The following is a 12,618-nucleotide window of genomic DNA, read 5'->3' as shown; positions in this document are numbered from 1 at the left end:
CGGTGGCGCCGTCTGCGCTGCGCCTCTCTCTGGCGGCCGCAAAGCCGCCGCTGGCGTCGGTCACGGGGCGGCGCACCTCCTCCAGCTCGTCGCCGATGCCCGCAAGCATCCAGGCGCTCGTGCGGTGCAGAGGACAAGGGGGAGGGGACAGGAAACACGGCGACGCTGGGCACTGGCGAGATCGACAACAGACACTGAAGAAAACGACAGTGATTCAGCCACTGTTAACTGAATTTGACTGAACCTGATATTGACAGTGCTCTGAAGGTGTTCGATGAAATTATTAGGTATGAAGAAATATTTTCCTGGAGCTGGGGCTTGGTGAGGTGACCACTCAATGCACCCAGAGGCTGCCTGATTTTACTCAGAATTTTTGGAGAAGGATTTGAATGAATTTCATCAAATTTGGCAAATCTGGTCCAAACTTGCATCAAGTATAGTTTGAAAATTTTGAACTGGAGACCAGTGGATCTTCATGGATCTTGGTTGAGGGTTCAAAGGACTAGGAAGGGAAAAAGTTTTGGGGGCAAGAATCAAATCAGAAAGAGTAGTTCCTTTGCAAACCTCCAATGATCAAGATATAAGGTTGAAATTGTTTTGATAAGAAATAAGTGGAAAATAAAAATATGGAGAGGTCCAACTTACTGGATTTGAAGTAAATCATGATTCAAAGATAAGGAAAGGTTTATGAGAGTGGATTTGCACTAAGGTCATGGCAAGAGAGATTTGTTGAAAGTGGTAAAGGATTATTCCAAACGCTATAGAGTATTTTCAAAGAAATTTTCAAAAGACATTTTTCCCAAGTGAAAAGCATTTTGGCTTGAGTCCAAAATAAAAAGCAAGAACCTCCAAGACCAAAACAAGTCTTGGGTGAATCCAAATAAAACTCTTGCCATAAAAAAAATATTTTGAAAGGGAGGGTTCTTTTGAAGAAAAATTTTAAATCACCTCCCTCGAGTCAAGTAAAAATTTTGAAAAATCCAAATGAAATTTGGGTGTCACATTATCTCATCTCTTATCCCAGTTCATCTGCCTCCTTTAATCACCCGGCCGAAATAGCCGTGAATTCTTTTTATTTGAGCTGATTTGAGGGTTTTCTTTCATTCATAGAGTGTACAGTGCACAGACACATTAGGACTTTGCGGCCTCTGCTAGACATTCCATCTCACCGTACCAGATGACTTGAGGATGCGCGCGGTATGTTCAATCTCACCCTAAATCGGGTGGCATGGCCTACTTTCCTGGACATATACTAAATATAGCTACATTTGGATAAAAGGTGCCACATGCACCATATACATCAAAGGGGATTTTCCCCCTCTTCTTTCTATATTAGGCAAATTAATGATGTATTGTTCTTTCGATTACACTCATATTTCCATGACATCATGTTTACCCTATCTGTTTAATTATAGATTTTTGTCCTTCAATTTCAACTGTTGTACAGTTCTTTCAATTTGGGCCCATATTTGCATGTTACCATATTTTCTTTAACAATCCTACCATTTTCTGCAGCGTGTCCCTTTACATAAATCAAGACTGCAGGGATGTTATACTGAACACAAACCATGGATTTATAATCGTTGCTACTGTCAGACTTGATGAACGTGGTGACTCCTATTTTGGCACTGGCTTTTGGAAAGAAATTTCTAAGTTTTATGTACTGAAAGCTGGCACTATAATTGCACTGCACATAAAAGAGCCTGGTCATTAGATATATGCTAACTTCCCCGACGATATCATCCGTCCAGACTTTGTTCGAAGTAAGTTTTCTTTTCAAGTATCTGCATGTTGACTTTCCCAGCAATATCAGATTAATTATTTAGTATTTAAGCAGCCAATTGTTATTCCATTTTCTTACTATATTCCTACCTAATAACTTATAGTTACTAATACACTTTTCTATTGCCCTGTTTTAAGTAAATATTCCCTGTACTCCCACTTCTATCAGAAAGCGCCGCTGACATGGAGACTCCAGAGGTGGAGAACGGGGCTGCCAACAAGCGGAGGCGGCGCGAGCAAGAACCGCAAGCAACTCCAGCAAGCCTAGACTTCATCAGCAGCCTCCCCGATGATATGTTGATAGTCATCATCTCCCTCCTCCCAATCAAATATGGGGCGCGGACAACCATCCTTTCCCGGCGGTGGCGCCCCCTATGGAACCCCACCCCTCTCGACCTCATCGACACCCACGAGCTCTGCCATGGCTATCGCTAAAGTTTGGATGCGTTCTCCAAGATCCTCGGTTGTCACCTTGGCCCAACCAGAGGCCTTAGAATGGGCAAGTTCCGTTCGAACGGCAAGGACCGAGCCAAGCTTGACGTCTAGTTCCGATCCCCCGCCCTAGATCGGCTCGAGGAGCTCACTTTTGATATGGGCATATGCGCTCGCTGCCAATGTCCGCGCTCCGCCTCGCGCCCATGCTACGCGTCGCCAAGTTCAGGAACTGCCATCCCCCCTTAATGACGCGTCCACTCTTCACTACAAAAAAAAAGACACATCCGTGACATTTTGGGCCGAACGAATTTTTTTTCTGTCATACATATGACACTCCTATGACGATAATTGTGACAAAACCCGGTATCATCATAGATGTGGTGGGCTCCTACTTCTATGACAAAAAATCATGACAGAAAATGGGCTTTTCGTCCTGGGCGGGACGGAGACGCAGCTGCATGACATTCTTTGGGCCGTCCATGACGGAAAAAACCATGGTAGAAGCGAGGGGGAGGAAAATTTCAAGGAGTTCCCGGTTACGGTGGGAGGTCGGGGGCCGAGCGATGCGCGTTTCTCTCGTACACGTACGCGCGTGTGTGCGAGGCGTTGGCTCTAACTGAACCCGAGCGAGGCGTTGGGCTCTAACTGAACCCGAGCGTTTGCACTGCAGGCTACGCGTTACTGAACCTGAGCGATTGATCGATGGCTGTTAACTGAACCCGATCAAGCAATTCCTTCGCTACTGCTCCTAACTGAAGCCAATCGATTGGATGAACAGTGAGTGTTGCGGGAGGGGGGGTTGGATGAACAGTGAGCGGTGGCGTTGCCTCTGGATGAACAGGACCCCGTGGTGTGGAGGGCTGGACGAAAAGTAGACGGTGGAGGGGTGGTTGAACAGGACCCCGTGGTGTGGAGGGCTGGATGAACAGTAGACGTTGGAGGGGTGCCCGTGGAGGGGTGGTTGAACAGGACCCTGCGGTGTGGAGGGCTGGATGAATAGTAGACGGTGGAGGGGTGGTTGAACAGTAGCCGGTGGAGTAGCGCGCGGTGGAGGCTGGATGAACAGGATCCTATGGAGGCTGGAGGAGGTCGACGGTAGCCCGTGGAGGCTGGAGGAGGTCGACGGTGGAGATGAACAGTATCCCGTGGAGTCCCGTTTTGCGGTACGCCACACCCCTCCCGATCAACAGGACCCCCGTTTCGACCGTAGCGCTCCAACACAAGTCCGTTTCCTCCGTTTTGCGGTACGCCACACCCCTCCCGATCAACAGGACCCCCGTTTCGACCGTAGGAGGTCCGTTTCCTCCGTTTTGCGGTACGCCAGACCCCTCCCGATGAACAGGATCCCGTTTTGAACGTGGCCGGTCGAACACAAGGCCGTTTCCTCCGTTTTGTGGTATGCCAGGCCTCGTTTCCATCGCCTGTTCCGTCCAAGCCCTCCCGATGAACACGACCACGCATTCTGTTCTGACACAGCCGGTTGGCTCCCACGCGTTTCGTTGCCTCCCGATGAACACGACGCATTCCGTTGCCTCCCCATGAACATGATGCATTCCGTTGCCTCCCCATGAACACGACGACGACGTTGTTTCTCCGTTCCGACCCAGCCATGTACACGAGCCTTGGCCGTACGTATGCACGAGTAGGCGTTCGAGACCCTGCACATATGTACGTATGTGGCCGTATTTTCTTTCCTGCACCCTGGCCGCTGTACGTACATGTACATGCTACGTGCGCGCCTCTACTGCGACACATACGCGCCTCTACTACGACACGTGCGCGCCTCTACATCGACCAGTATATATGTACTTACACGTTCGCGACCAGAATGACAACGCTACATATGCTTCGACCAGGTGGGTCCCGACTGTCAGGCACTTCCTTGCCTGCGAAGATGTAGCTGGTGGGTCCCAGCAGTCAGGGGGGCGAGTCGTTTTTTTGCCCGAACACACTTCCTTGCGTGCGAAGGTGTAGCTGCTGGCTCCCAGCAGTCAGGGGGGAATCGTTTTGTTTTTTTTTTGCTCGGACGCACTTTCTTGCGTGCGAAGATGTAGCTGGTGGGTCCCAGTAGTCAGGGGGGCGAATCGTTTTTTTTCGGACGCACTTCCTTGCGTGCGAAGATGTAGCTGGTGGGTCCCAGCAGTCAGGGGGAAACTTTTTTTTGCGAAATACGGTGGCCCGTCCGGTAGGTCCCCACTGTCAGGTGGAGGAATAATTATTTTGCGCATAATAAGGAGGCACTTCCTTGCTGCAGCCGTGGACCCAGTTGTCAGCCTCTCCACGTACAGTCCACGTCTGATGGAAGCCATTCTTTGACCACGTTGACCACGCCGCGCCGAGAGCACCTGGGCGGTGGACGATGGCGAGGCCTATGAAGGGGACGACGCGGAGCTGGGGAAGACGCAGAAGTGGATGCCCACGCGTAGAGGAGTATGAGGGTTCACTCGTTTGGCTGCGGTGTGAGGTTGCCATCGCCGCAGAATAACAGGGGGTGTGGGTGCGTAGAGGGATGGCCTGGCCAGCGGTGGGAGTAGTAGGGGGCGGTGAGGCTTCCGCGGCATCACAGCCGGCCACGGGCGGCAGGAGCAGGCGGCATGACCGGCGCTGCTTTGGGCGGCTGGAGCAAGAAGAGCAGAGGTTGAAGAAGCACTACGGCCGTTGGATGGACATCGTATGGTCACTGGAGCTAGAATCGTTCATATATTGACTAAAGTTTACAAAGGCCTCCGTCCCAGTCAACTTAGTAGGCCCACAAGTCAGCCTCCGACCAAGGTGGGTCCCAACTAGCAGGGGGTATTCATTTTTTTTGTGCGTAATAAGGAGGCACTTCCGGTGGGTCCGAGCTGACAGCGGGGGGAACATTTTTTCGCGAAATACGGTGGCCCGTCCTGTTGGTCATAGCAGTCAGGGGGAAACGATTTTTTCGTGAAATACTGGTGGCACGTCCGTTGGGTCCCTGCTGTCAGGTGGAGGAATAATTATTTTCCGCGTAATAAGGAGGCACTTCCTTGCGGCTGCCCTGGACCCAGCTGTCAGCCTCTCCACGTACAGTACTCTTCCGATGGAAGTCGGTCGTTGACCACATTGACCATACCGCGCCGAGAGCACCACGGCGGTGGACGACGGCGAGGCCTAGGAAGGGGACGACACGGAGCCGGGGAAGACGCGGCAGCTGAAGCCCGCGCGGAGAGGAGTACGAGGGTTCACCGGTTCAGCTGCAGTGTGAGGCTGCCGTCGCCGCAGAATAACAGGGGGTGTGGGTGAGTAGAGGGATGCCCTGGCCAGCAGTGGGAGTAGTAGGGGGCGCTGAGGCATGCGTGGCAGCACAGCCGGCCACGGGAGGCGGGAGTAGGTGGTCCCGCCGGTGCTGCTTTGGCGGCTGGAGCAAGAAGATCAGAGATTGAAGAAACACGACGGCCATTGGATTGACATCCAATGGTTACATCTGCTAGAATCGTTTGTTGACGTATATAATAACTAAAAAATTCTTGCATACGCGTCAACTAAACAGGCCCACAAGTGAGACCACTCCCTCTTTTTTTAATAATTTATATATAGCTCATGGCAACTTCTTATGCAATTTATTGCAGTCGTTTTTTTGGTTGGCCAGGGCCAATTTTGCATATTTTTGTGGGTTCCAAACTATTTTTAATACCGAAATGTCGAGCCAGATTTAAAGTACTTTCAAGATATATTTAAATTAGGTTAATGCCCAGTGAAATAGGAATATGAAAATGTGAAAAAAAATCAGAAATTATAAAGTAATTGCCAATTTGTCATCAGTTTTTATATTTACAACCCATTTCATATTACTTTCAAGATTTGCAGGCGTCTTGAAAGAGTTGCAGCCCATCGGGGCGTAGAAAAATAAGTAGGCCTGGATTGGGTATTCTTCAGAAAAAATAAACTGGGCTCATTTTCACAAAGAAAAAATAGCTGGGCTGGTCACATGGTGAACATAAAATATAAGCCTGGGCTAGACGGGCCACAGCCCAGTTCAAACCCTGCACCGTCTCAACAATACCAAACAAAAAAATACTGCTCGAGTAGCTACGTCCTAGGTGTCAGCCGATCTTGTGATGTTCTCTTGTCTATTGACTATATATGCTCACAATGTCGTGGGTCCCAGATGTCAGGAAAACACTAGCAGGAAGCATTTTATTTTTCCATACGCTGACGTGGTGGGCACCTACTGTCATCCTCTCCATGTACTTCTGCCGATTCCTGTTGTTTGTTGACCATGTTGACAACGCGAGAGGGCGGCGCCGCGGCGAGCGCACCAAAGCGTGCGGAGGACGTCGACGTTAACGATTTAGGAGACAGTGGGGCAGCGATGCGTGCGCTGAGGCGCAGCCAGCCGTGGGAGGCTGAAGGAGGCGGCCCCGCCGGCGCTGGTTTGGTTTTGGCGGCTGGAGGAAGACAGGACTGAAGAAACACGACAGACTATAAAAGCAGCAGGAGTACTTAACAACCTTAACTGAAACCAGCAGGGGCACTTAACAACCAAAGCTGAAAGCAACGTGGTCAATAAACAGGATATTCGCTTTAGAGCCATGGAAAAGCATGAACATAATCTTCTGTCCTATTCTCCAAGATGGACGGGCCTTCATTATTTGAGACCACCCATGATTAAGTATCTTTTCACCTCCAAGGGGAATTGAGTAGGTCGACATAAACATCATGTTGTGACCAAGTGCAAGTCTGACCCGACCATGGTCAGGCATCTGTATAGGAACAATAGAACTCGGCAGTTCCTGTTTCAAGAAGATCACAGCTATAAAACTGTGTATAAACAATAGTTTATGAACAACATATATAACAGAAAACAGCTCGTACCACAAGTTTCTCAACACAGTTGGACCTGTTCAACGAGTGCAACAGTGGCACACATATCCCACGTGGCCTTCCACCATTGAAACGCCCCACAAGGACCTCAAGACGATCAATAAAGTGTAGGAACTTGTGGATGTCGATCCAGTGAACTTCAGTGCCATTAGTAACAGCCGAGTTATTACAGAGTAACAAATGAGCAGACTGCTTAACTCTGAAAAAACCTACACGTGCCACCAACTATAAGAAAATATTAGTTAGAAGTAGCATCTTCATGAGAGATTCTTGCTACTTCTAAAGTTAAATTGTGATTAGTTAGACAGAATAGGTGGATTAAGAAGTAATCGAGGCAACAAGCAAGAACCATATACAAAACTAACATGGACGAACAATTGGAACGACGATGGGGTGGAAGATCGCAGTGAAGATGAGACCAGGTTCTGCTATTTCCATCAACATTCGTGCGCCAACTTTCAGTCCGTAACACTTGAGAAAGTTTATCCAAGTTCGGCCATAAAAAAAGCAGCGATCTTCTTGGTTCATGAACCCAACTCGGAACTTATATCCATGGCTTGTCTTCACTGTGACCATTAAACTAGTGTACTCAGTTATGGCAAGGCCGAGCATCTTGAGTACATGTGTTCTGGCAGAGCAAATAATACACTGCAGGAAAAATAATATCAGAACACAGCATGTTCAAAAAAACCCCACCCTCCCGGATAGAAAAGAGGATTCTAGGAACATACTATGCGCATTTCAAAATGCTGTGTTAGGATGAGAAGGAACAAGTGTGGCGTCTCGCCGAGGGCGCAGAAACCTGTAGGGTACTCGCACTTTGGGCACTGCAAATGAAACACACTAGATTCAGTAGGAAGAAAAATGCATCAGCGGCGGCGGCTGCCATCCTAGGATTACCTGCGACCAAGGGACTTGGATTTATCGGGGATGGATGAAGAATCCGTACCTGGTTCTCCATGAGAAAACCCTATGCAATCGCCGAGAGCGGGTTTTCTCTGAACAAGCAGACGAGGGAGAAGGGGATTCAGGCCCAGTGAAATATTGCTGCTTCGTCCGTCCAGCTTACTGCTAAAGCTGGAAAGCGGGGTTGTGATTTGACGGCTCATTGGGCATTATTGTGGCGCTACGACCGGGGTGTGTCTATCGTGAAGTTGTGCACTCTAATTTGTGCATATGGCACGTGGACCCCGTTGTCGGTTGCCCCACATATCAGCGAAAGGAAATAGAAAGACAGGAGTAACTAGTTACACAATATTTTGACAGAGAGATACTCCCTCTATAAAGAAATATACAAATCTTTTATATCGCAGGCTCACCTTGCCGAGAAATATACTGCCTCTGCAACGCACGGGCATTATGGGGGTTCAACTTTTTTTATGGTGGTTCAGCTGAGAATATAATACTTAGATAGGCTCAAGGTTCTGGACTTTGGGCCGCAGGCCGACCCTGCATGTTTGCGGGCCCATGTGTTCTACCTTAGCGCTTTTCATATTGCAAGCGATCGGTCCGGCGCTGGTTTTAGATGTTGTCGCAAGGCGAATACACAAAATTGAATAAAGCACGGCAGCTGTTGGAATGAAATCGAACGACAGTCCTAACCAGCAATAAGAGTTGCAATTCTATCAACAATATACCATGTGATAAATAATACTGTCGTACTACTTATACACACAGGACACTTGTTTTACCATGCCAGATTATTACATCAAAATTCTCTCGGAGGATAGATCAGTTCGGCAGTTGCGTGCTGCTACTGAAGAATTTCAAAGTTGATTTGGACCAGCTCTCCTTGCCGAGAAAGTTCGATTTTGACATCATCCCCTACCGCAAGATATGATTTAGATTTGAACCTTGACCATCCTTTAGTATTAATCATCATGCGACCATCCTTTGTACTTACGGTATATTGAGCAGGTTCATTCACACCAAGGCTACGCATGGTAAGAGAAACTTGGCAGCGGTCGCCCGGATTGTTGAACGACTCCCTCGTTGCTCTAGGAATTCTCTGTTTGCAAACAAGAAGACATACCCAAACAGTTAGATCAACACAGTGAATCATGTGAAACAACATGTAAAAAAAAGAACGAAGCACTTGGGCGGCCAATGCTTACCAAGAAGGTGGACATGTCGGTTTTTGTAAGGACTTTGGTATATGAAGTGCGAACTGCAGCCCAGTCTGTTGCCGGTGCAACTGCGAGGGCCGGAGCAGATGCAAGTGCAAGTGTTGGTGCAGGTGCCGAAGCCGCTGCTGCTGCCGGAGATGGTGCTCCTTGTAGAGCTGGTGTGTCAGAGCAGGTGCCGGTGTCGATGCCCGATCCCCCGGTAGATCAGACTGATCCGCTGACGCGGTCGGTGCCCAATCCTCAGCTGGATCAGACTGAGCTGCTGCCGCTGTCAGTGCTACAACAACTGTCGGTGCTCGATCTGTGCGAGACAACGGCGATCGTGTCTGGTCTGCTATGATCAGCTTTCTAACTTGACTAGGATTCGTGACCGTGATCCAGTTTTTTTCTTCATTTCTTTTAAACGCGAGAAGGACTAATTGTGGCGTTTTTGTTAAACCAAAATGCAGTTCATCGTAGGGATTCAGCTTGTACTCAGACAACAAACTGATCCAATTTTTTCCAGTAATATAAGTGATGGACAATGCCTTCGTTACTGACACGACATAAGAAATGAAACCTGCAAAAATAGCCATCGTAGAGCAAACCAAACGGTTTATTCTGTGATGAATGTCACATGGCAAAACCTGCATAAAATTGCAGGAAAAGAAAGAAAACATGACATTAAATCAATAAGATTTAGACAGTAAATCAATAAGATTTACTTGATGTGACACGAGTGAATCCTTACCAGGAAATCACTATGTTGTAGTACTAAACAGAAGATTGATCGTCCAACTACGCGTGGCATGCAGGGGCCCCGCCTACTCCCACAAGCAGGACAGTCCAAAGGTCGTGACAGATCGTATGGACCGAACATCCATGGGACTGGAAATCCTGGTGGGTGCGATAAACCCTACAATGCATACAGATATTGGAGTGTAACCATAATTGATAAACCGTCCTCACAAAAAATATGATCTGGATACTTCAAAATATACAGACTGAATTGAGTGGACAGACATTAACATAGACATTAACATAGACCATTCACACACCAAAGGCGGCAGTACTAATAAACAATACAGGGTTCACAAACACAAATCAAGTACTGAACAATAGTACTTACTACAGACAAGCAAAGTTGCACTAACTAAACTCTGCAGACTATTTCTTGCCACCGACCTATGGGATGAACCCCGCATAACTGACTAGGCCATGGATTTCGTGTGAGATGTCTACATGCACCATCACCATCTTGTCAACCTTGGAGAACCTAACAGAGTGGTCTTTCCACTCATAAACATGATGATGAAGACAGGCCGCATCAGATTTGTTGGGAAGCTTTACAAGAACCACACCCTTCGTAATCGAAGGCACAGCCAGGAAATTGTTGTGGTCAAGTACAGCCTCGAGAACACGCCTGACAACAATGCTACAGGAAAACACTAGTTCAGGACACGTGGCGACAAGGACACAGCAGCTGGATAGTTCAGCAGTAGAACTCATCATCAGGTCTTCCAGTTCACACGGCATGACTTTGAGAACTTCATCTCCACCGCGGACCTGGTTCTAATTCAAACAGAAACCATATTTTATTACTACCTCCGTTCAGAAATATAAGATGATTTTCGATATTATACTCCATATATGACTACATATACGCACATAAATGAGTGAACAAAAACACTAGAACATGTCTTCAAAGGCATGAGAGCAGAGGGATTACATGCAATATCCATAACACAAGTTACTGAGGCAAATATACCCTCTTAAAAGGTAGCATTGATTTTCATAAAGTACTCCTTCCGTCCCAAAATTCTTGTCTTAGATTTGTCTAGATACAGATGTATCAAGTCACATTTTAGTATTAGATACATCCGTATCTAGACAAATCTAAGACAAGAAATTTGGAACAGAGGGAGTAGTTAAAAGTAACCTATAAGAAATCAGTGTCAACCTCTCGCATGTTTTGGTCAAAAGAGGAATTTAGAACCGTCATTTGGCACACTAAAATCACATGCAAGATCACCCAGAAAGTTGTACTTCCAGTACTAGTACTGCGTGTTAGATGAAAAAACACGATCAAGATCGAGAAAAAGATCGTCAACAAGAGACATTACCTGGACTTGCTTAATGAGGGATCCCGGAGAGGGGGGCTTGGACAGGGCGATGGCTTTGAGCTTGTCTGCGGTAGTCTCGGCGGGGTGCTTGCGCTTCTTTGTACCATGAGCCTCGACGGTTTTGGCCAGAGCCACAGACATCACGTCGGCCGGTCCTCCGGCGTCCATCCAAGAGAGGAAGCTGAGAGAGAAGAGTGAAAGGAAGAACGAGATGAGGGAGAAGTGAAGCGAGTGGGGGTTTTCTTCAAGAGAGGAAGCTGAGAGAGAAGAGTGAAATGATGGTTGCTTCCTCCGTCCAACTTACTGCTGGAAAGGAGGGGGTTTTGTGATTTGACGGCTCATTGGGCATTACTGCGGCAGTCGATCGGGGTAGTCTACCGTCACTCTACTACGGAGTAATTTAGTGCATGGCTGGTGGACCCAGGTGATGGCTGTCCCACACGTCGGCGAAAGTGAGTAATTTAGTGCATGGCTGGAGGAGGATCCGCACGGTAGAGCGTGTCCATAGTTTTTCTAAAGAAAAAATGATTACAGCAAGCGTTTCCACTTACGACGGAGGAGTGCGAAACACGGCAGCCACTTGAACATACACAGTGCTCCTACTACTAGGCATGTGCAGTGGTTCATACGTCAGTACTACACAATCTTGTTGCTAGTGTAGTAAGATATGAGGATAACAAATGATGTTGTGCGCATGTCAACTACTCCTATATGTAACATAGTACCGCTTTTTCGACTGTCCGGTCGAGAATGAACGGTGAGATCAATGTTAACAGAACTAGGTCCACAGCGCACGGAGAGTACGGTGCTACAGTACTCCACGAAAAATGAAACATATGAAGCACGAATAGTGTTAGGCAGGGTGTATGAAGGGTGCACGGGATGGGAGCAAAAGTTCCCTTCTCGACCCACTTTTTGGTGTTTGGCAGAGTGCATGAAGGGTGCATGAGTCCACACTAGTAGGTTGACAAAAATACACGAAGAGGAAACAACTATATTGAGATGAGAATGCAACCAAACACACCCACACGCTTTGTGCTACAGTGACTGATCTGCACCGTCTGAGTTTGATCCAACGGTCATGTTGCGCCGAGACATGGACATGCCCATGCAGAGGGCGCCTAAACACCACCGAAGTCCCTCTGCTTCTTGAGGCGCACGACGTTGGTGATGCAGGGTGCAACCGCCCGCAGAGCCCGCCCGCAGGGTGCAACCGGCGTCCAATGGCACGAATGGATTCCGGTGACGGAGACCTGAAAGGATTTGCCCGGCAACGGTGACGGCAACCCGCAACCCCTCCTTGTCCAGCTCAGCCCCCACCATCGCGC

Source organism: Aegilops tauschii, chromosome 3 (genome assembly GCF_002575655.3).
Source record: "Aegilops tauschii subsp. strangulata cultivar AL8/78 chromosome 3, Aet v6.0, whole genome shotgun sequence".
Classification (NCBI taxonomy): Eukaryota; Viridiplantae; Streptophyta; class Magnoliopsida; order Poales; family Poaceae; genus Aegilops; species Aegilops tauschii.
Note: the sequence above shows the minus strand (reverse complement) of the source record.